The sequence below is a fragment of the Octodon degus genome, unplaced genomic scaffold, assembly GCF_000260255.1.
Source record: "Octodon degus isolate 3935 unplaced genomic scaffold, OctDeg1.0 scaffold00243, whole genome shotgun sequence".
In the NCBI taxonomy this organism is placed as follows: Eukaryota; Metazoa; Chordata; class Mammalia; order Rodentia; family Octodontidae; genus Octodon; species Octodon degus.
The window spans coordinates 1,753,058-1,774,558 of NW_004524819.1; positions in this window are offsets into that span (position 1 = coordinate 1,753,058).

The following is a 21,501-nucleotide window of genomic DNA, read 5'->3' on the forward strand; positions in this document are numbered from 1 at the left end:
TTTACTGCAGATGCAGTTAATTCAGAGATTTCTTTTTTATTTCTAATCTGAGTTCCTCTATACCTTTCTGCACATTTTTCTTTATTTTAGATATTCTTGATTCATTAATTTCAGCTGTGTGGTTCCCAATTTCTTCTGTGTTAGTGTCCTCTGCACTTGTTATGGGTGCGCTTGGTGTCTGAGATTGCATTTTGCTCCTTCTCGTCATTTTCTGTTGCAGTGTCTTCTGTTTTTTGTTGTAGTGCCTTCATGCAGTTATAAACTTAGCACCCACTGAAATTCAAGTGTAGATCTATGAAGTTTGAATATATTCAGGTGTTCTTGTCTTGAGTCTGTCTGCTGTTCTCTGCTCCTTCCTGTTGCAGCCCTTGGGATTGATTCTGTTTTGCTCCTCTGGCATAAAGCTGTGTTCCTGGACTAGTTGGTTGGTTCTGTCCAATCTTTCCCTGCAGGAACTTCAGCTGCAGAGTTTCACCCATTGTCTGTACATCAGGCCTGAGCTGAGTCTGAAGAAGAAATGTTGGACTAGCGGGGAGAGGAAGCTCTCCCACACACTCAATGGGCCTGGGATATGGCTCGATCTGTGGGTCTGGAGAACGCAACAGATGTTCTCACTAGGTGGGTGTGGGGGTGTCTACAGAATGTTGGGTGGGGTCCAAAGGACACAGAAGAGGTTCTCACTCATCCTGTGCCTGAATTTGGACTGGACATGTTCTGTGGGTGCAGGATAGCTGGAACCTCTCACACACACTCGCTGGGCCTGCGTTAAGACTGGATATGGGGGTCGAGAAAACACAGCAGAAGTTCTCGCTCACTGAGCAGGAGTTGGGTGGACTGTGGAGTGTTGGGGGTGGACCAATGGGGTAGAAGAGGGTCTCAACCACTCTATGCCTTTTCTTGGACTGGACAGGTTCTGCCCGGCTGTCCCGGACCAGCGGGTCAGTCAACGAAGGTCACCTGGAGGAGGAGTGGGGAATTCAACAGGGGAAAAAGGACAGGAGACGCGAGAAATGGAGACAAGACAGGATTCTGATCAAATCTTGTTTATTTAGGGGAAGTGCTGGGTATATATAGTGGAGGCATAGGGAAATGACGTCGGCGGGTAAAAGGCACGAGTAACTGGGCAACCTGGCTATGACAGGAAGTCCCATCTCTGGGGCATAGCAGAAGACTTATGGGAAATAGGCGGGATGAGAAGGACCATAAACTTAACTCAGCAGGGGAAAAGAAACTTAAGAAGACGGCTGACACTGTTATAAAATGGATACCAGCTAATGGCCTCCCACACCCTGCACAGTGTAGCTGGAATCTCTCCCAATACTCACAGGGACCTGGGCTAGTGCTGGATATGGGGATCGTGATAACGCAGCTTAAGTTCTCACTCAGCGGGCGTGGGGGGGGGGCTGCGAAGTGGTAGGGGAGTCACAAGAGAGTGGAAGAGCGTCTCACCCGTGCTGCACCTGGGCTTGGATGGGACAGGTCCCCCTGGTGCAGGGTAGCCAGAAGCTCTCCCACACACTCATTGGGCCTGGGCTAGGGCTGGATCTCTCGTGGCCTTCTCTATTTCATTTGATCATTCTTGATTTGAAGTTGAGACTATCTGAGAGCAGGATTGCTACCCCTGATTTTTTCTGAGTATGGGGCATGTAGCATTGTTTTCTGTCCTTTGATTTTCAGCCTATGAATTTCTATATCAATTAAGTGTATTTCTTACATACAGCATATTTTTGAATTTTGTTTCCTAATCCACTGTGCCAGTCTTTTGCTTTTAATTGGTAAATTGCGTCCATTTACATTGCTGGCTATAATTGAGGTGCATTGATTTACGATTGGCATGTTATTTTCCTCCTGTTGTTTATCCCTTTTTCTCCTGTGCTTAATTGTTTGCCCTATTTAGTGTGTTCCTTCTGTTCTTGTTTGTGGAGTTCTAATCATTTTGTTCCCTGTCTAGAACATCTTTCAGGAGCACGTGCAGTCTTGGCTTTGTCATCATGAAATTCTTTAGTTTTTCTTTTTCATGGATGTATTTCACTTCTTCATCAAACTGCAAAGAGAATTTTACAGGATATGGTAGTCTGGACTGGGATTTGTTTTCATAGAAAACTTGTTCTCTGTTCCATGCTCTTCTAGCCTTCATGGTTTGTGAAGAGAATTCTGCCATTATTCTGATGATTTTTTCCTTTGAAAGCGATCTGTTTCTTTTCTCTATTGGCTTTTGGTATATTGTTCTTGTGCTGAATTTCTGGAATCTTGACTATTATGTGTCTCAGTGTGTTTTTAATTGGGTTGATGTTATTTGGCATTCTGTGTGCTTCAGTAATTGGAATGTCAGATTGCTTCCTCATATTTGGGAAGTTTTCTGGTGTTACTTCTCCTCATATTCTGTTTTATATCATTTAAATTGACTCCTTTTTCATTGATGCCTATTAATCTCACGTTGTTCATCTTTGCATCATCTTGCAGGTGATGAATTATTTTTTCCTGCATCCTATTTATTTTTAAGAGATCTTAACTTTTCACTAGCTGTAACTGTGTCTTCAAGATCTGAATCTCTATCTTCTCTATCGCTCAAATGATTTTGCAAGCTTTTGATTGAAATTTTAAGTTCTTGTATATCTCCTTGACTGCTTCATGTGATCTATTTCTTTCCTGTGCTGTTAATTCAAGCAATCTTTTATTTTTCTAATCTCTACTTTTTATCACTCTCTTCTTTCGAAGCAGTCATTAATTCTTTTACTGTAGAGATATTTTTCTGATTGGGTTTCCTCCATATATTTCTGCATTTGAATCTTTTCTTCAGATGCTATTAATCCAGAAATTATTTTCCATTTCAGAGCTTATTTCTGATCTTAGTTCCTCTATACCTTTCTGCAGTTGTTTCTTTACTTCAGACGCTATTGATTCAGACATTTCAGCTGTGTGATTCCCAATTTCATCTCTCCTAGTGTCCTCTGCACTTGTTCTTGGTGGGCTCAGGGCCAGACATTGCATTTTGCTCCTTCTCTTTTTCATTTCATATAGCACCGACCTCTGACCTTTGGTGTAGAGCTTTGATGCAGTTATAACCTTAGCACCCACTGAAATTCAGGTGCACATCTATTAAGTTTGAGTTCATTCAGTTGTGCCAGGCTTGGGTCTAGCTTTTGTGCTCAGCTTCTTCTTGCTACAGCCCTCGAAGGGAACCTGTTGTGCACTCTGACAAGATGTTCTGCTCATGGATTTTTTGTGTGGTTCAGGCCCCTTGTCTCTCTGAAGGGCCTTCAGCTGTAGAGTTTCACACCAGGCCTGTATGTCAGGCCTGTTCTGTGTCTGCAGGTGTCTAGACGGTGCAGAGGAGCATGGGAGCTCTCCCACACACTCGCTGTGCCTGGGCTTGGTCTGGATCTGGGGTTCCTGAGAGTGCTGCACAAGTTCTCACTCACTCAGTGTTCTTGGGGTGCTCTGGAGGGGTGAAAGGGTTCCAAGGGCAAGACAGAGGGTCTCACTCACAGGGCTTGCCTGTATTTGGTGCACAGAGGTCCCGAGGGTGCCTTGGTATTTCTAATACATTTGTACAATTCTGTAATATTTATACCTCTAGTAAAAGCCTGACTGACACACAAGTTCACTGAAGATTTGAGATAAGTTGGATTCAAGTCTTCTCCAAAGTTCTTGGAGAATTCAGTTGTGAATCACTTGATTGTAAACGACTTGGGCTTTTCTTTTTGGTAGGATTTTATTGTATTTTCAGTCTCATTCACTAATGTTTGCTGGTTCAGAATATTTACATCATCTTTATTCAGTTTTCGTAGAACATATGTATCTAGCAGTTTGTCTATTTTTTCTGTTTTCCAGCCTGTGAGGCTAAATATTTTGGGACTAGGTATTGTTGATGCTCTGAATTTTTGTAAGATTTGTAGTGATTTTGCCCTTTCCCTTTCTTATTCCATGAAAGGAATTTTTTCTTTCCTTTTTTGGTAAGGTTGTGTAGGGGATTGTCAATTTTGTTTCTTCTTACAAAGACCAACTTGTCAATTTATTACTTGCATTTTTTCTTTGTTTACATTGCATTACTTTCTCTTCTAATCTTTGTAATTTCCTGGCTTCTTTGGGCTTTGGGCTCAACCTGCTCTTCTTTTCCTATGAGTTTGAAGTACAGCATAAAGGTTGTTTATTTTCTTTTCCTGATTTGAGGATTTACAGCTAGATATTTATCATTTAAGACAGCTTTCATTGCATCCCACAGATTTCACTAACTTGTATCTCCATTTTCTCTTGATTGTAAATATTGTTTAAAGTGTTCTTTTTTTATTTTAGGGAAGGGTCCACAGGGTGTTCAGGGTCTTACTACTAGATTAAACTCATAGTGATCTGCCTGTTTACAGCTCTTCTGGAGCTGGAATTATAGGCATGTGCCTCCAGTTTCAATTGCTGTCTCAGCGCATCCCGCGAATGGAGCCGGAACAGCAAGTCAGGGGATGAATCCCTGGCCCCTGAACCAGTTTGCAGACACTTTAATCTGCTGAAGTATTTGGCCGTCCCTTAAAGTCATCTTTAATTTGGTATGTGACCCATCGATTGTTTAGTAAGGTGTTAATTTCCATGTATTTGGGGAGTATTGCACATTCCGTTTGGAAATAGTTTCAAGTTTCAATGCATTGTGTTCAGAAAATTTGTATAGGATAATTTCAATTACTCCTCATTTACTTACATATGCTTTATGTGCTAGTATATGATCTATTTTGGAGAATGTCTCAGGTGCAGCTGAGAAGCATGTCTATTCTGACTTTGATGAGTAGAACACTGTAAAGTTCTACTAAGTCCATTTCTCCACAAGTTTCATTTAGTTCTGTTATTTCTTTGATGGGTTTTTGCTAAATTGCTCTCTTTTTGTGACAGTGATATGTTAAAGTCAGTCGCCCAGTACAAGGTCTGACCAAATAGCTCAGCTGACTAAAGTGCCTGCTTAGGCAGACACAGGGTTCACAGGTTCAATTCCCGATCAGCTCTTCTGGCCTTGTCCCTGGGGCACACTGAGACCTTGATTGAGACCGGGCATGATGGGGCATGCTTTTAATCCCAGAATTGGGAAGATGAAAAGGAAGATCACTTCGACTCCAATCTGTGTAGTGAGACCCTAGAGACTCTGTAGACCCTGTACTAAATACAACACATAAACAAATAAATAAAATCCCCCACTATAGTAGCATCATTGGTCATTTGAGTTTTCATGTCTGTTGAACATTGTAACATTCAATTGCATCCTCATACATTGGGTGCATGTATCTTTATGGCTGTTATCACATTCTCTTGCATATTTCCCTTTCAAAATATGTGACAACCTTCTTTGTTTGTTTTAGTAATTTGTGGTATAAACTTGGTCTTGCCAGCAACTCAAATGCCCACTCCTCCTTTTTTCTGGGTTCCGCTGCAATAGAATATGTACTTCAATCCTTTGACTATCAGCTTAAAATTTCTTTTTGAGTTAAATCTGTTTTTTCTCGATAGAGTTTATTGTTGGATTTTGTTTCAAGCTGGATTCTGCCAGTCTTCTTTTCTCTTTTTCCATAATTTTATTGACAAATAGCAATGAGATAGTTTCAAATCAAATTGGTAGGACAGTTCCAATAATTAACACATTGCATACTGTTTCCTAGTGGTTATTTGCTGTACAGAATGCAAACATATTCTATTTACAAACACTCTTACAACAAATCCCTCTATTCATTAAGAGAATGTAACTATTTATCTATTCTAACCATTTTGAATACACAGATAAAAACGCACATTCATTTATACAACAACTTTTTTGTCTACTTCCGTCATTTGAATATCATAGGTGTGTTAACTCAGCAAAAATGTTCTAAAAGAGTCCAGTAATCCAAAATAAAATTGGATCTTCCACTTGACTGGCAGTGTCAGAAATTGTTGACCTAATTCCACTACTGCTCAACATAATAACATGGCATTACTTCTTGTACTTCGTTTTCATACTTTTCTGCTGGATGGTAAAGAACAAGATAAAGCAAAAACTATGCAACAAGAGTTGTAGCTTTTGGATCTGATAAGGTCAGTCAAATTCCCTCAGGATTTATCCTGAGATCCTGTACTTCAGATTGTAGATCCATTGTCAGTGTCAGACATGTGGATGAGTCACTGGCATTGCTTGGCCAATGTGCTCCACGTGAAAGCATGAGAGAATGTTTTTTTCTCCATGTGATTCTCCATAGGCACACTATACATCATCGATCACTTTGCACTTTGGACCCATAATCTCCTTGATCAGAAAATTTGGGACACTACTAAGTTACATGACATTACATTAAAAGATCTCATATGTTGTGAGTCTTAATTGACCTTGGAAGGCTAGGGCCAAAATGTTGCCTTTCCTTGTGGTCCTCTTTTTATCTAATTTTGCTCTGCAAACATAGGTTGTTAACCCTCCAGAAGAGAAGCTTATTGTTATTACCATACAACCTAGGCTTTAAGCTTAACCTCACAATTCTTCTGAAAAAAAAAAAACATGTTAGGTATAATGAGGAAAAGGTATTTTTCATCAATATTGATATGTTGAAGTTTAAGTACCTACAGAATATAATGAAAAAATATTTAAAAATTAAAATATATTTTAAAAATAGGCATAAAAATTATGTAATTCTTATGTTTACACATAAGTCCAGAAATTTAACCATATACAACCTTGAAGCAGCACAGTCCTGCAACATTCCTTTTCCTGTCTCTTGCCTTCATTCACCACACCCTTCTTTTTGAACAATCATCCACACAAGAGACAGCATGGCAGAAACTGGCATGTCATGACAAGCAGCCCGTGTTCAGAAGACCAGAATGACAGGCACTGCAAGCATGAACCTACTATTATAAATTGCCATCCTCAGTGCAGTTGATTAGTTCACAGGTGTCAATATACATAGGTAGTCCGGGTGAGAATAATTCTAATTAACTGTAAGATTCAAAAATCTTCTGAAGAGTCTCAGGATCATTGCCTTACTCATATTCTACATACAACTGTATGGCTTGTCGCTGTCATGATTTCTAGCTCTTCCACTTTCCTTCTCTTAACTATTTAGTCTTCAAGTTCTTACTTTCCTTTTAATTGCATTATAAATTTCAATTTGTATTTCTTCTTTTGAGTTCTTATACTAGGGAAAATATACGATACTTACACATGTGTGTCTGGTTTATTTCACTTATGAGGACATCTTCAAGTGGCATCCATTTCAATATAAAGGCTTCGAGTTTATAATTCTTTATAGCTGATTAATATGCCACTGTATAAAAATACGACATCTTTTTCATAAATTCCTCAGGTGATGGGCATCTTGTTTGTTTCCAAGATTTGGCTATCACAAATTCTGCTGCCAAAAACATAAGCACACATATACTACTATGATATGATGTTTTCAGATACTCAGGAAAATTCCCAGTAGAGGAATTGCTGTTTAAAATAGGATTTCCAGTTCAACTTTTCTAAGGAGTCTCCACACTGATTTCCAAAACAGTTTCCCCAGTCAATATTCCCACCAGCAGTGGAGAGGGGTTCTCTTTTCCCCACAGCCCCTCCAACATATGTTATTGGTTGATTTCTTTATGATAGCCATTCTTTCTGGGGTGAGATGATATTTCAATGTTGTTTTAATTTGCATTTCATGAATATCTAGTGGTGTGGAACATTTTTTCATATATTTATTCTCTTCTTTAATTTCATCCTCAGAGAAGTAAGTGTTCATCTCGGATGTCCATTCCTGAACTGAGTCTTTAAATTTTGGTACCCTAGTTTTTTTAGTTCTTTATAAGTTCTAGTGAGCAGACCTTTGTCTGAGTACGTATTTGTAAGGACTTTTTCCAAATTTGTGGGTTGCCTTCTCACTTTGCTGGTAATTTCTTTTGACGTGCAAAAACTTCTGAATAAGTAGAGGTCCAAGTTGTTAATTCTTTCAAGTGTTTCCCGTGCGATCTGATTTTTGTTCTGGAACTCTTTGCCTACATCTATGTCTTCAAGATTTCCTCCTACTTTCTCTTCAAGGAGATTCAGTGTTGCTGTTTTAAGGTTTAGATCTTTAATCAATTTTGACTTTAGCTTAGTGCATGGTGATAGACCTGAGTCAAGTTTTAGTTTTCGGCATGTTGAGAGCCAATTTTTCCAGCACCATTTGTTAAAGAGGTTATCTTTCTTCCAGGGAGTATATTTGGCCACTTTGTTGAAGATAACGTGGTTGAGTGTGTTTTTAGGGGCTTCATCATCTTCTAATCTGTTCCATTCGTTCTCAGGTCTAGTTTGTTGGCAGTACCATGCTGATTTTATCACAGTAGCCTTGTAGTATATTTTCAAGTTAGGAATTGTAATGCTTCCTGTCTTATCTTTTTTGCCCAGGATCGCCTTTGCTATTCTAGGTCTTTTCTGGTTCCAAAGAAATTTTAGCAATGATTTCTCTAGCTCTGTGAGGTATGTCAGTGGTAGTCTGATAGGGATTGCATTAAATCTGTACAGCAATTTTGGGAGTATGGCCTTCTTCACAAAACTGATTCTTCCTATCCAGAAAAATGGAATACCTTTCGATTTTCTGAAATCCTCTACGATCTCTTTATTCAGATTACCATAATTTTCTTGAAAGGATCTTTGACTTCTTTAGTTAGATTAATTCCAAGGTATTTCATTTTCCTCATTGCTATTATAAAAGGTATTGTTTCTATAATTTCCCTCTCAGTGTGTTTTTTATCTGTATAGAGGAATGCTACTGACTTTTGGGTATTGACCTTATAACCTGCTATGCTACTGAATTTCTGTATGAATTCTATTAGCTAATTGGTGGAGATTTTTGTGTCTTCCAAGTAAAGTATCGTGTCATCTGCTAATAATGATAATTAAACTTATTTACCTATTCTTATTCCTTTTATTTCTTTCTGTATTCTAATGGCTGTAGCTAATGATTCCAGGATCTTATTCAAAAAGAGTGGTGATAGAGGACATCTTTGTTTTTACCAGATCTGAGAGTAAAATATTTCAGTATTTCCCCATTTATAATTATGTTAGCCATTTGCTTTGCATAAAAGGCTTTTATCAGACTGAAGTAGAGGCCCACTATTCCAATTTTTTCTAGGAATTTGAACATGAGTGAGTGTTGGATCTTGACAAAAGACTTTTATGCATCAATGGAGATGATCATGAGTTTTTTGTATTTGCTCTATTGATATAGTGTATTACATTTATAGATTTTTCAATATTGAACCATCTTTTCATCCCTGGGATGAATCCTACCTGCTCATGTTGTATGATCTTTTTGATTATTTTCTGTATTCTATTTGCTATGATTTTTCATCCATGTTCATGAAGGATATTGGCCTGTCTTTCTCTTTTTTACTTGTGTCTTTCCCTGCTTCTGGTATCAGTATAATACTTACATCCAGGAATCATTTTGGGAGGATTGCTTCCTTTTCAAATTCATTGAAGAGTTTCAGGAGTATAGGGAGTACATCTTCTGTAAATTTCTTGTAGAATTCAGCTGTTAATCCATCTGGACCTGGAATTTTCTTTGTTGGTAGGTTTTTATTACATCTCATATTTCTTTGGGTGTTATTGGGCATATTATTTCCACAATAATATTTAGAAACAAATAGAAATGACACAGTTTCAAACTAAATTGTTAGGAGAGTTTCAGTAATTAACACATTGCACATATTCTTCCTAGTGGTTAATTGCTGTACCAGATGTGGACATGATATCATAATTACAAACACCATTAGAACAAATCCCTCTATTCATTATTAGAGTGTAACTATATATCTATCCTAACCACTTTTAATACACAGATACAAAATTTACATTCATCTCTATCCCCTTTTTCTTAAGTTCCATTATTTGAATATTATAGATATGTAAACTCAGCAAAATATTCTAAAAAAGTCCAGTAGCCTTTAATATTATTGGGTCTTCTGTTTGACTGGCAATGTCAGAAATTGTTGACCTGAGTCCCCTACAGATGAACATAACAGCATGACTTTACATCTTCTATTTCGTTTTTACACTTTTCTGCTGGATGGTTAAGACCAAGTTAAATCAGCACCTATGCAAAAAGAGTTGTAGCTTTTGGGTCTGATAAGGTCAGTGAAATCCCCTCAGGATTTATCCTGAGATCCTGTAACTCAGATTGTAGAACCTTTGTCAGTCTCAGCCGTGTGAATGAGTCATGGCCATTGCATTGCCAGTGTGCTCTCTGTGAAAGCCTGAGAGAATGTTTTCTTTCCATGTGACTCTCCTTAGGCACACTCTACATCATCGATCACTTTCCTCTTTGGCCCCATAATCTCCTTGATCAGAAAATTTGAGACACTACAGAGTTACATGTCGTAATATTAAAGTTTTCATGTGTCCTGAGTCTTAATTGACCTTGGAAGGCTAGGGCCAAAATGTTGGCTTTCTTTAGCACTCCTTAATGTCTAATTTTTGTCTGCAAACTTAGGTTGTTACCCATACAGAAGACAAGCTTAGTGTTATTACCATACAACCTACGCTGTTAAGCTTAACCTCATCTATCTGAATATCGAACATCTAAGGTGTGACATGGAACAGGTATTTTCATCAAGTATTAATATGTTGAACTTTAAGTCCCTACAGAATATGAATAAACCACATTTTAAAATTAGAAGATATTTTTTAAAAGAGACATAAAGAATTATATACTAATTATGTTTACACATGAGTCCAAAAATCTAACAATATATAACTTTGAAGCAGGACAGTCCCACAACATTCCTTTAACTGTCTCTTGCCTTCATTCACCACCCCTTTCTTTTTTAACAGTGATCTACCCAAGAGACAGCATGGCAGCAACCTCCATGTCATGACAAGCAGTCCGTATTCACAAAACCAGAATGACAGGCATTCCAAGCATGTAACTACTAATACAGATTACCATCTTCAGTGTAGTTGCTTAGTTCACAGGTATCAGTATATATAGTTAGTCAGGGTGAGAATCTTTCCAATTAACCGCTAGATTCAAAAATCTTCTTGAGATTCTTAGGATCATTGCCTTGCCCATCTTCTACTCATAAGTGTGTGGTTGGACATTGTCATGTTTCCTAGCTCTTCGCTTTCCCTCTCTTGATTAGTTATTCCTCGAGATCCTGCTTTGCTTTCACTTCTACTATACTTTTCTATTTGTATTTCTTCATTTGTGTTCTTATAGTAGGTAAAGTATATGATACTTACACATACGGGTCCATTTTATTTCACTTATGAGTATATTTTCAAGTGGCATCCAATTCAATATAAAGGCTTCAAGTTTATCATTCTTAGTAGCTGAATAATACACCATTGTGTAAAAATACCACATTTTTTCAACACTTCCTCAGATGATGGGCATCTTGGTTGTTTCCAAGATTTGGCTATCACAAATTATCACAATTGTGTGATGCTATAAACATAGGCACACATATATTACTATGGTATGATATTTTCATACCCTGTAAAAAAAATTTCCAGTAGAGGAATAGCTGATTTATACGGGATTTCCAGTCCAACATTTCTAAGGAGTCTCCACACTGATTTCCATAATGGTTGCACCAGTCTCCATTCCCACCAGCAGTGGAGAAGAGTTCCTTTTTCCCCACAGCCTCTCCACCATTTGTTGTTGGGTGATTTCTTTATGATAGCCATTCTTTTTGAGGTGAGATGATATCTCAATGTTGTTCTAATTTGCACTTTGCGTATGGCTAGTGATGTGGAACATTTTTTCATATATTTATTTGCTTTTTTAATTTCATCCGCTGAGAAGCATGTGTTCATCTTGGATGCCCATTTCGAGATTGCATCTTTAAATTTTGGGGTCCTAGTGTATTTCAGTTCTTTATGAATTCTAGAGAGCAGAGTTTTTTCTGAGTACTTATTTGTTATCACTTTTTCCAAATTTGTGGGTTGTCTTTTCACTTTGTTGATAATTTTTTTTCACGTGCACAAACTTCTCTGTAAGAACAAGTCCCAGTTAATTCTTTCAAATGTTTCCTGTGCGATTTGATTTCTGTTCATGAAGTCTTTGCCTACCCCTATGTCTTCAAGAGTTCTTCCTACTTTCTCTTCCAGGAGATTTAGTGTCTCTGCTTTATTGTATAGATCTTTAACACATTTTGACTTTAGCTTAGTGTGTGGTGATAGAACTGGGTCATGTTTAATTTTCAACATGTAGAGAGCCAGTTTTTCCAGCACCATTTGTTAAAGAGGCTATCTTTCTTCCAGTGAATATGTCTGGCCCCTTTGTCAAAGATAAGGTGGCTGAGAGTGTTCATAAGCGCTTCAGCATCTTACAATCTATTTCATTGATCCTCAGGTCTATTTTGTTGCCAGTGCCATGCTGATTTTATTACAGTAGCCTTGCAGTGTAATTTGAAGTTAGGAATAGTAATGCCTTCTGCCTTGCCTTTATTGCCCATGATTGCCTTTGGTGTTCTATGTAATTTGTGTTTCCATATAAATTGTAGGATTCATTTCTCTACTTCTGTGAGATATGTTGTTGATAGTCTGATAGGGAATGCATTAAATCTGTACAGCAATTTTGGGAGTATGGCCATCTTCACAATGTTCGTCCTTCCTATCCAGGAGCATCGAATATCTTTTCATTTTCTAAAATCCTCTATGATCTCTTTTTTCAGAGTACTGTAATTTTCCTTGAAAAGATCTTTGACTTCTTTAGTTAGATTAATTCCAAAGTATTTCATTTTCCTCGGTGCTCTTGTAAAACTTATTGTTTCTATATTTTCCCTCTCAGTATGTTTGTTGTCTTTGTAAAGGATTGCTATTGACTTTTGCATGTTGAATTTATAACCTTCTATGGTACTGTATTTCTCTATTAATTCTAGTAGCTTCTTGGTGGAGGTTTTATGTCTTCCAAGTAATGTATCATGTCATCTGCAAATAAAGATAATTTAACTTCTTCTTTGCCTGTTCTTATTCTCTTTATTTCTTTCTCTTGGCTATAGCTAATGATTCCAGGACTATATTGAATAGAAGTGGTGATAGAGGACATCCTTGTCTTGTACCAGATCTAAGAGTAAAATATTTCATGTTTTTCCACATTTAGGATTACGTTAGCAGTTGAGTTTTCATAAATAGCTTTTACCAGATTGAAGTACTGGCTATCTATTCCAATTTTCTGTAGGACTTTAACAGGAATGAGTGTTGGACTTTTTCAAATGCCTTATCTGCATCGATTGGGATGATCACGGTTTTTCATTTTCACTCTATTGATATAGTGTATTACATTTATAGATTTTCGAATATTGAAACATCCTTGCTTCCCTGGGATGAATTCTACCTGGGCATTGTGTATGATCTTCTTGATGACTTGCTGTATTCTATCTGCTAAAATTTTATTGAGGGTTTTGGCATCTATGTTCAGGAGGATGATTGGCCTGTAGTTCTCTTTCTTAGTTGTATCTTTCCCTGGTTTTGGTATCAGTATAATACTTGCCTCCAGGAATCATTTGGGGAGGATTGCTTCATTTTCTATTTCATGGAAGTGTTTGAGGAGTATAGGGACTACATCTTCTGTAAATTTCTTATAGAATTCAGCGGTGAATCCATCTGGACCTGAACTTTTCTTTGCCGGTAGGTTTTTAATTTCATCTCGTATTTCATTGGCTGTTATAGGGCTATTGAGAGATGTTATATCTTGTTGATTCAGTTGTGGTAAATTGTAGCTTTCTAGGAATCTGTCCATTTCTTCTGTTTCTTCTATTCTGTAAGAGTAAAGATTCTCAAAGTAGCTGTTGATAATCTTCTGAGTTTCCACTGGGTCTGTGGTATTTATAAACTTTTCATTCCTTATTGCTTGTATTTGAATTTTTTCCTCTTTTTGATGAGGTTAGATAGGGCCTTGCCCATTTTATTTAATCTTTTAAAGAACCAGCTTTTAGTTTTTTTATTCTTTGAATTGTTTTCTTCATCTCTATTGAATTAATTACTGTTTTAATCTTCATGATTTCTTCCCGTCTTTGAGCTCTGGGTTTGGTTTGCTCTTCCTTTTCTAGTTGTTGAAGGTGCAGCATTAGGGTATTTATTTGTTCCCGTTCTGTTTTCCTAATGTGTGCGTTCACAGCTTTGAATTTCCCTCTGAGAACTGCTTTCATCCTTTCCTGCAAATTATGGTAAGTTTTGATTGAATTTTCATTGATTTGTAGATATTGTTGAATTTCTTGTTTAATTTCAACTGTGACCCAATGTTTGCTGAGTAGGATGACATATAATTTCCATGTATTTAAGGTTTTTTTCTGGTTTCTTTTGTCACTTATTTCCAGTTTCATTGCACTCTGCTCAGATAATATTCATGGGATAATTTCTGTTTTCTTACATATACTTAAGCATGACCTATGGACCAGTATGTTTTCTATTTTATAAAATGACCCATGTGTGGCTGATACAAATGTGTATTCACCTGTGTTTGGGTGGAACACTCTGTATATGTCCAACATGTCCATTTGTTTCAAGCTCTGGTTCAGTTCTCTTATTTCTTTGCTAAGTTTTTTTCTGTTTGATTTATCTTTTTTTGGAAAAGGTTGTGTTCAGTTCTCATGTTAAGATTGTGGTATTGGGTATTAGATTTTTCACCTCCATTAAAATTTCATTTATATAGTTGGGTCCTCCCATGTTTGGTGCATAAATATTTAGGATTGTTACCACTTCCTCTTGAATTTTTTCCCTAACCAGTATATAGTGGCCTTCTTGATTTCGATTGATCATTCTTGGTTTCAATTTGAGACGCTCTGAGAATAGGATTGCTACCCCTGCTTTTCTCTGAAGTGTTGGGGCATGTAGTATTATTTTCCATCCTTTGACTTTCAGCCTAAGAATGTCTTTATGAGTTAAATGTGTTTCTTGTACACACCATATTGTTAGCTTTTGTTTCCTAATGCACTGTGCCAGTCTATTTCTCTTAATTGGTGAATTGAATCCATTTACATTGGTGGTTATAATTGAAATGTATTGACATACTGTCGACATGTTATTTACCTTTCATCGTTTACCCATTTTTTTCCTGTGTTTAATTTTTTGCCCTATTTAATTGGTTGGTTCTGATATCATTCGTGGTGTCGTGATCATTTTGATCCCTCCTTAGAACATCTTTCAGGGCCTGTCAATGTTTGGCTTAGTCATCATGAAATTCTTCAGCTATCCTTTGGCATGGAAGTATTTTACTTCTCCATCAAACCTGAAAGAGAATTTTTCAGGGTATAGTAGTCTGGGCTGGAATTTGTTTTCATTGAGGAGTTGAAGTACTCTGCTCTGTGCTCTTCTTGCCTTCATGATTTGTGAAGAGAAGTTGGCCGTAATTCTGATGCGTGTTCCATTGAATGGGATCTGCTTCTATTCTCCAGCAGCTTTCAGTATATTGTTCTTGAGCTGAATTTCTGGTATCTTGACTATTATATGTCTCGGTGTGTTTTTCATTTGGTTGAGGTTACTTGGCATTCTCTATTCTTCAGTTACCTGAATGGCAAATTGTTTCCTTATATTTGAGAACTTTTCTGCTATTACTTCTGCCCATATTTTTTAATGTCATTTGTATTGACTCCTTCTTTCTCATTGATGCCTATTATTCTTACATTGTTCATCTTTGCATCATCTTGCAGGTGATGGATTATTTTTTCCTGCATCCTAGTTCTTTTTAAGAGATCCTTTCTTCCCTTTTTACTAGCTGCACTAGTATCTTCAAGATCTGAAACTCTGTCTTCACTTTCATTTAAATGGTTTTGCAAGCTTGTGATTGAGATTTTATATTTCTCTGTAACTCTTTGACTCTGCTTCATGGGATCTCTTTTTTTCTTGTATTGCTCATTTAAGGAATCTGTCAATTTTCTAATCTCTTCTATTTTTTTTATCAATGTCTTCTTTAGAAGCAGTTATTAATTCTTTTACAGCAGTCTTTTTTTCATATTGAATTTCCTCCCTATGTTTCTGTAGTTGATTCTTTATTTCAGATGCTATGAGTAAAAAGAATTCTTTTTCTATTTTAGAAAAGAATTCTGTTCTGAGTTCCTCTATAGCTTTCTTCTGTTTCTTCTTTATTTTTGAAGCTATTAATTCATACATTTGATCTGAGCTAGTGTCCTCTGCACTTGTTCTGGGTAGACATTGGGTTTCTCCTCCATATGTTTCTGCATTTGATTCTTTACTGCAGATGCTATTAATTGAGGGATTTCTTTTTTCATTTCCAGTCTTATTTCCTATATACCTTTCTGCAGTTGTTTCTTTATTTCACAAAGTCTTGATCCATTGCTTTCAGCTGTGTGGTTCCTAATTTGTTCTGTGTTAGTGTCCTCTGCACTTGTTTTGGGTGGGCTTGGGGTGTGAGATTGCATTTTGCTCCTTTGCATTGTCATTTTGTGTAGCACTATATTCCGACCTTTGTTGTAGAGCTTTTGTGCAGTTATACCCTTAGCACCTACTGAAATTCAGTTGCAAATCTACAAAGTTTGGATTTATCCTACCGTGCTTGCCTTGGGTTTGGCTGCTGTGCTCAGCTCCTTCCTGCTGCTGCCCTTTGGAGTGATTCTGTTGTGCCCCTCTGGCAAGATGACCTGCTCCTGGACTAGCTGGATGGCTTTGTCCCCTAATTCTCTCTGCAGGGTTTGCAGCTGCAGGGTTTCACTCTGGGCCTGTATGTCAGGCCTGAGCTGAGTCTGGAGGGGATAATTTGGGGTAGGGGAGATAAGAAATTCTCCCACACACTCACCACACCTGGGTAAGGGTTTGATCGGGGTTCCCCAGTACGCAGCAGAAATTCTCACTTGGCAGGTGTTTTAGGGGGTTGCTGCGGCTTCGTGGGGTGTCCCAAGAGGGTGGAAGATGGTCTCACCCACGCTCTTCCTGTACTGGGACAGGCAGGTACTGCTGGTGCAGGGTATTGGGAAACTCTCCCACACACTCACCAGGGCCTGGGCTAAGACTGGATCTGGGGGTCCCCAGAACACAGCAAAAAATCTCACTGGGCAGGCGGTTTGAGGGGGTGCTGCGGAGTTGCGGGGGTGTCTCCAGAGGGTGGAATAGGGTCTCAAGCACCCTGTGCCTGGGCTTGGACAGGTAGTTCCTACCAGCACAGGGTAGCAGGAAGCTCTCCCACACACTCCCCATGCCTGGGTAGGACTCAGTTTTCTTCTTTTGACTGGTGAATTGAGTCCATTTATATTGATGGTAATAATTGATATGTATTGCCTTATTTTGTCATCTTATTTTCTGCTGTAAATTCCCTACATTTTCCCTCTATTTCTTTGTTTCCTTGGCTTGATTGATCCTTTCTGCTGTCATTCCGTAGATCATGGTCGTTTTTGTCTTTAAAGTATCTGCCAGTATGCTTTTAGGGTTGAATTAGGGGTCATGAATTACTTTTCTTTTTTAAAAAAATTTTATTGAGAAGCAAATAACAATGAGACAGTTTCAATAATTAGTACATTGCATATTGTTGTATTTGTAGTGGTGATTCGTAGTACAAGATGCAGAAATGATATCCCATCCAAACAGTATGAATACAAATCTTTCTTCTCATTGAACTAAGACAAAGTAGCTGTATATCTGTCCTACCTATTTTGTATATACTGATACAAAATGGTCCTTCATTGATGTCCACTTTTTCGTTCAGTTTTGTCAGAGATGGGTATTCCATCGACATTTGATGCATTAATTACTGAAATTGTCTCACTAATCAGTTTTGAAACTGTCTCATTTCTATTTGTTTCTCAAAAAATTAATAAAAAGCAAAGCTATTTAGAAAAATAATAAATAAATATTGTAGTTTTGTGAATTCAACAAAATAATCCAATATAGTCTAGTAGTCCATTACCGTACTGGGTGATCCATAGGACTGGCAAGGTCAGAAGTTGAGGTCAGAAGTTGTTGACTTGGGCATTTTACAGCTCAGCATATTAATATGGCTTTACATTTTATACTTCGTTTTTATACTTTTCTGCTGCATGGTTAAGATCAAGATATAGAAAGATCTAAATAACAAGAAATGTAACTTTTGTATCTGACAAGGTCAGTCAAATCTCTTCAGGATTTACCCTGAAACCCTGTACCACAATTTGTAGTTCCTTTGTCAGTGTCAGCCATGTGGATGAGTTATGGCCATTGCTTGACCAATTTGCTCTGTGTGAAAGCCTGAGAAAATATTTTTCTCTCCATGTGACTCTCCTTAGGCACATTCTACATTGTCGATATGTTTCCTTTATGGCCACATAATCTCCTTGATCAGAAAATATGGGACATCGCCAAGTTATAAGATATTACAGTACAGATTCTCTTCTGTCCTGAGTTCTCACTGACCTTGAAAGAATAGGGGCAAAATGTTGACTTCCCTTGCAGCCTATCTTTTTCTCTAAATTTTGATCTGCAAACTTAAGTTGTTATCAATACAGACAGAAGCTTAATGATATTATTACCCTATAAAATAGACAGTTGAGCTTAACCTCACTGTCTGTCAGAACATCAAACATCCTAGACATAACATGGAACAGGTATTTTTCATCAAGTACTGATATGTTAAACTTTAAATCCCTACAGAATGTGAAGAAAACAGAAGAAAAATATTCAAAAATGGGAACAAACAATTATATATTTTTAAACAGATGTTTTGAAATCTATTGATATACAGCATAGTATCACAGTCTTATGACATGTTTTTTTTTCTTGTTTCTTGTTTTCATTTATTATCCCTTTTTTCTTTAAACAACCATTTACCTGAGAGACAGTATAACAGGAGTTGATATGACACGGCAGTCTGTACATATTTAGAATACCAAAATGACAGTGATTCCAAGCATGACCTTAGTATTACACATTTCTAACTTCAGTGCTGTTGCTTAGTTCACAGGTATCAGCATATATAGTTAGTCAGGGTGAGAATCCTACCAATTAGCTTCTTATTTCAAAAACCTGATGGAGATTCTCAGAATATTGCCTTAACCAACTTGTGCATATAAATGTATGGTTTAGCCACTGTCATGTTTCCTAGACTCCTCCTTACCATCTCTTCATTGTTTAACTCTTAAACTCTCACTTTCTTTTTAGCTGTGTTATAACTTTCTATTTGTATTTTTTCTTATGAGTTCTTAAACTAGGAAGACTATATGATATTTACACATGTGAGTCTGATTTCAGCTTATGAGTATATCTTGAAGTGATATCCATTTAAATATAAAGGATTCAACTGTATCATTCTATATAGCTGAGCAATACTTCATTGTATAAAAATACCATATGTTTTATATCCATTACTCAGACAATGGGCATTTTGGTTGTTTCCAAGATTTGGTTATCACATATTGTGGTGCTACAAACATAGGTGTAAATGTATCACTATGATATAATTTTTTCAGATCCTACAGGAAAATTACCAGAAGGGGAATAGTTGGTGTGAATGTGATTTCCAGTCTTAGTTATTTAAGGAATCTCCATAGTGATTTCCAAAATTGTCATACCAGTCTACCTTCCTTCCAGCAGTGGTGAAGGTTTCGTTTTTCCCAACAGCCTCTCCAACATTGCTTCTTGATTGATTTCTTTATGATGGCCATACTTTCTGGGGTGAGATGGTATCTCAGAGTGGTTTTAATTCTCATTTTATGGATGGATAGTGAAGCAGAGCATTTTTTCATATATTTATTTGCTTATTTAATTTTGTACTCTGAGAGGTGTGTGTTATTCTCAGATACTCATTTCTGGATTGGGTCTTTAAATTGTAGGTCCATTATGTTTTTTAGTTCTTTATAAATTCTAGAGAGCCGACCTTTTTCTGACTACTTATTAGTTAAGAATTCCTCCAAATTTGTGGGTTGTCATTTCATTTTGTTGGTAATTTCTTTTGATGTGCAAAAACTTCTCAATAAGTGGAGGTCCCAGTTGTTTATTCTTTCAAATGTTGCCCATGTGATTTGATTTTTGTTCATGAATTCTTTGCTTATTCCAATGCTTTCAAGAGCTACACCTATATTCTCTCTTTTTTATACTTTTTTATTTTTTGAAAACCTAATAGTAATGAGACAGTTTCACCACCCATTAGCAGCATATTTTCAATAATTAATACATTGCATATTATTTTCAGTGGTGAGTCATTGTACAAGATTCAGATCTGATATCCTGTCTCAAACACTATTAGAATAAACCTCTCTATTCATTGAATTAAGACAATGGAGCTACATTTCTATTTTAACTATTTTGAGTATACAGATAGAAAATTGTTCTTCATTTTTATTCCCTTTTTTGGTCAGTTTTGTCAGAGAAGGGCATTCCATTGTCACTTAAATACCGTAGGTATATGATTTCAGCAAAATATCCCAATATAGTCCAATAGTCCATAATAGAAGTGGGTTTTCTGTAAGACTGTCAATGTCCGAAGTTGTTGACTTGAGCCTTTTACAGTACATCATATTGTATGACTTTTCTTTTTGTACTTCATTTTCATACTTTTCTGCTGGATGATCAAGACCAAGTATCTTTCTTCCAGTGAGGCAAGACCTATATAACAAGTATAACTTTTGTATTTGATAAGATCAGTCAAATCCCTTCAGGACTTAACCTGAAACCCTATACCTCAATTTATAGATCCTTTGTCAGTGTCAGCCATGTGGATGATTTTTATGATCTAGGAGATTATGGGGCCACAGAGGAAAGTGGTTAATGATATAGAGTGTGCCTAAGGACAGTCATGTGGAGAGACATTTCCCTCAAGCTTTCACAAAGAGGAAATTGTTCCACCTATTATCTCTTGAAGAATATTTAGTATTTAGGTTTTAATATTTAGATATTTAATTCATCTTGACATTAACTTAGTGCAGGGTGATAGACCTACATGAAGTTTTAGTTTTTGGCATGTAGAGAGCCAGTTATTCCAGCACCCTTAGTTAAAGAGGCTATCTTTCTTCCAGTAAGCATGTTAGGTACCTTTGTCGATTAAAAGGTTGGCTGAGTGTGTTTCTATATCTTTTTTTTTTTTTTTTAGTGGAACCGGTTATTGAACTCAGGCCCTTGTACTTGCCAGGGAAGTGCTTATTCTACTAAGCCATCTCCCCGGCCCTCTGAGTGTGTTTCTAGAGGCTTCTGCATCATCTAATCTATTCCTTTGGTCCACAGGACTCTTTTTTCTCATTATCATGCTGATTTTATCACAGTAGCCTTGTAGTATAATTTCAAGTCTGCATTTGTGATGTCTCCTTCCATGTTTTGTTGCCCAAAATTTCCTTTGCTATTCTAGGGTTCTCCTAGAATATTTGCAATGAGTTCTCTAGTTTTGTGAGGTATGTTGGTGGTATTCTCATAGGGACTAAAATAAATCTGTACAGCAATTGGGGAGTATGGCCATGTTCCCAAAGTTGGTTCTTCCTACCCAGGAGCAGGGGATATCTTTCCATTTTCTGAAATCCTCTACAATCCCTTATTTTGTAGTACTGTAAATTTCCTTGAAAAGATCTTTGACTTCTTCAGTTGGATTAATTCCTAGGTATTTCATTTTTCACAGTGCTATT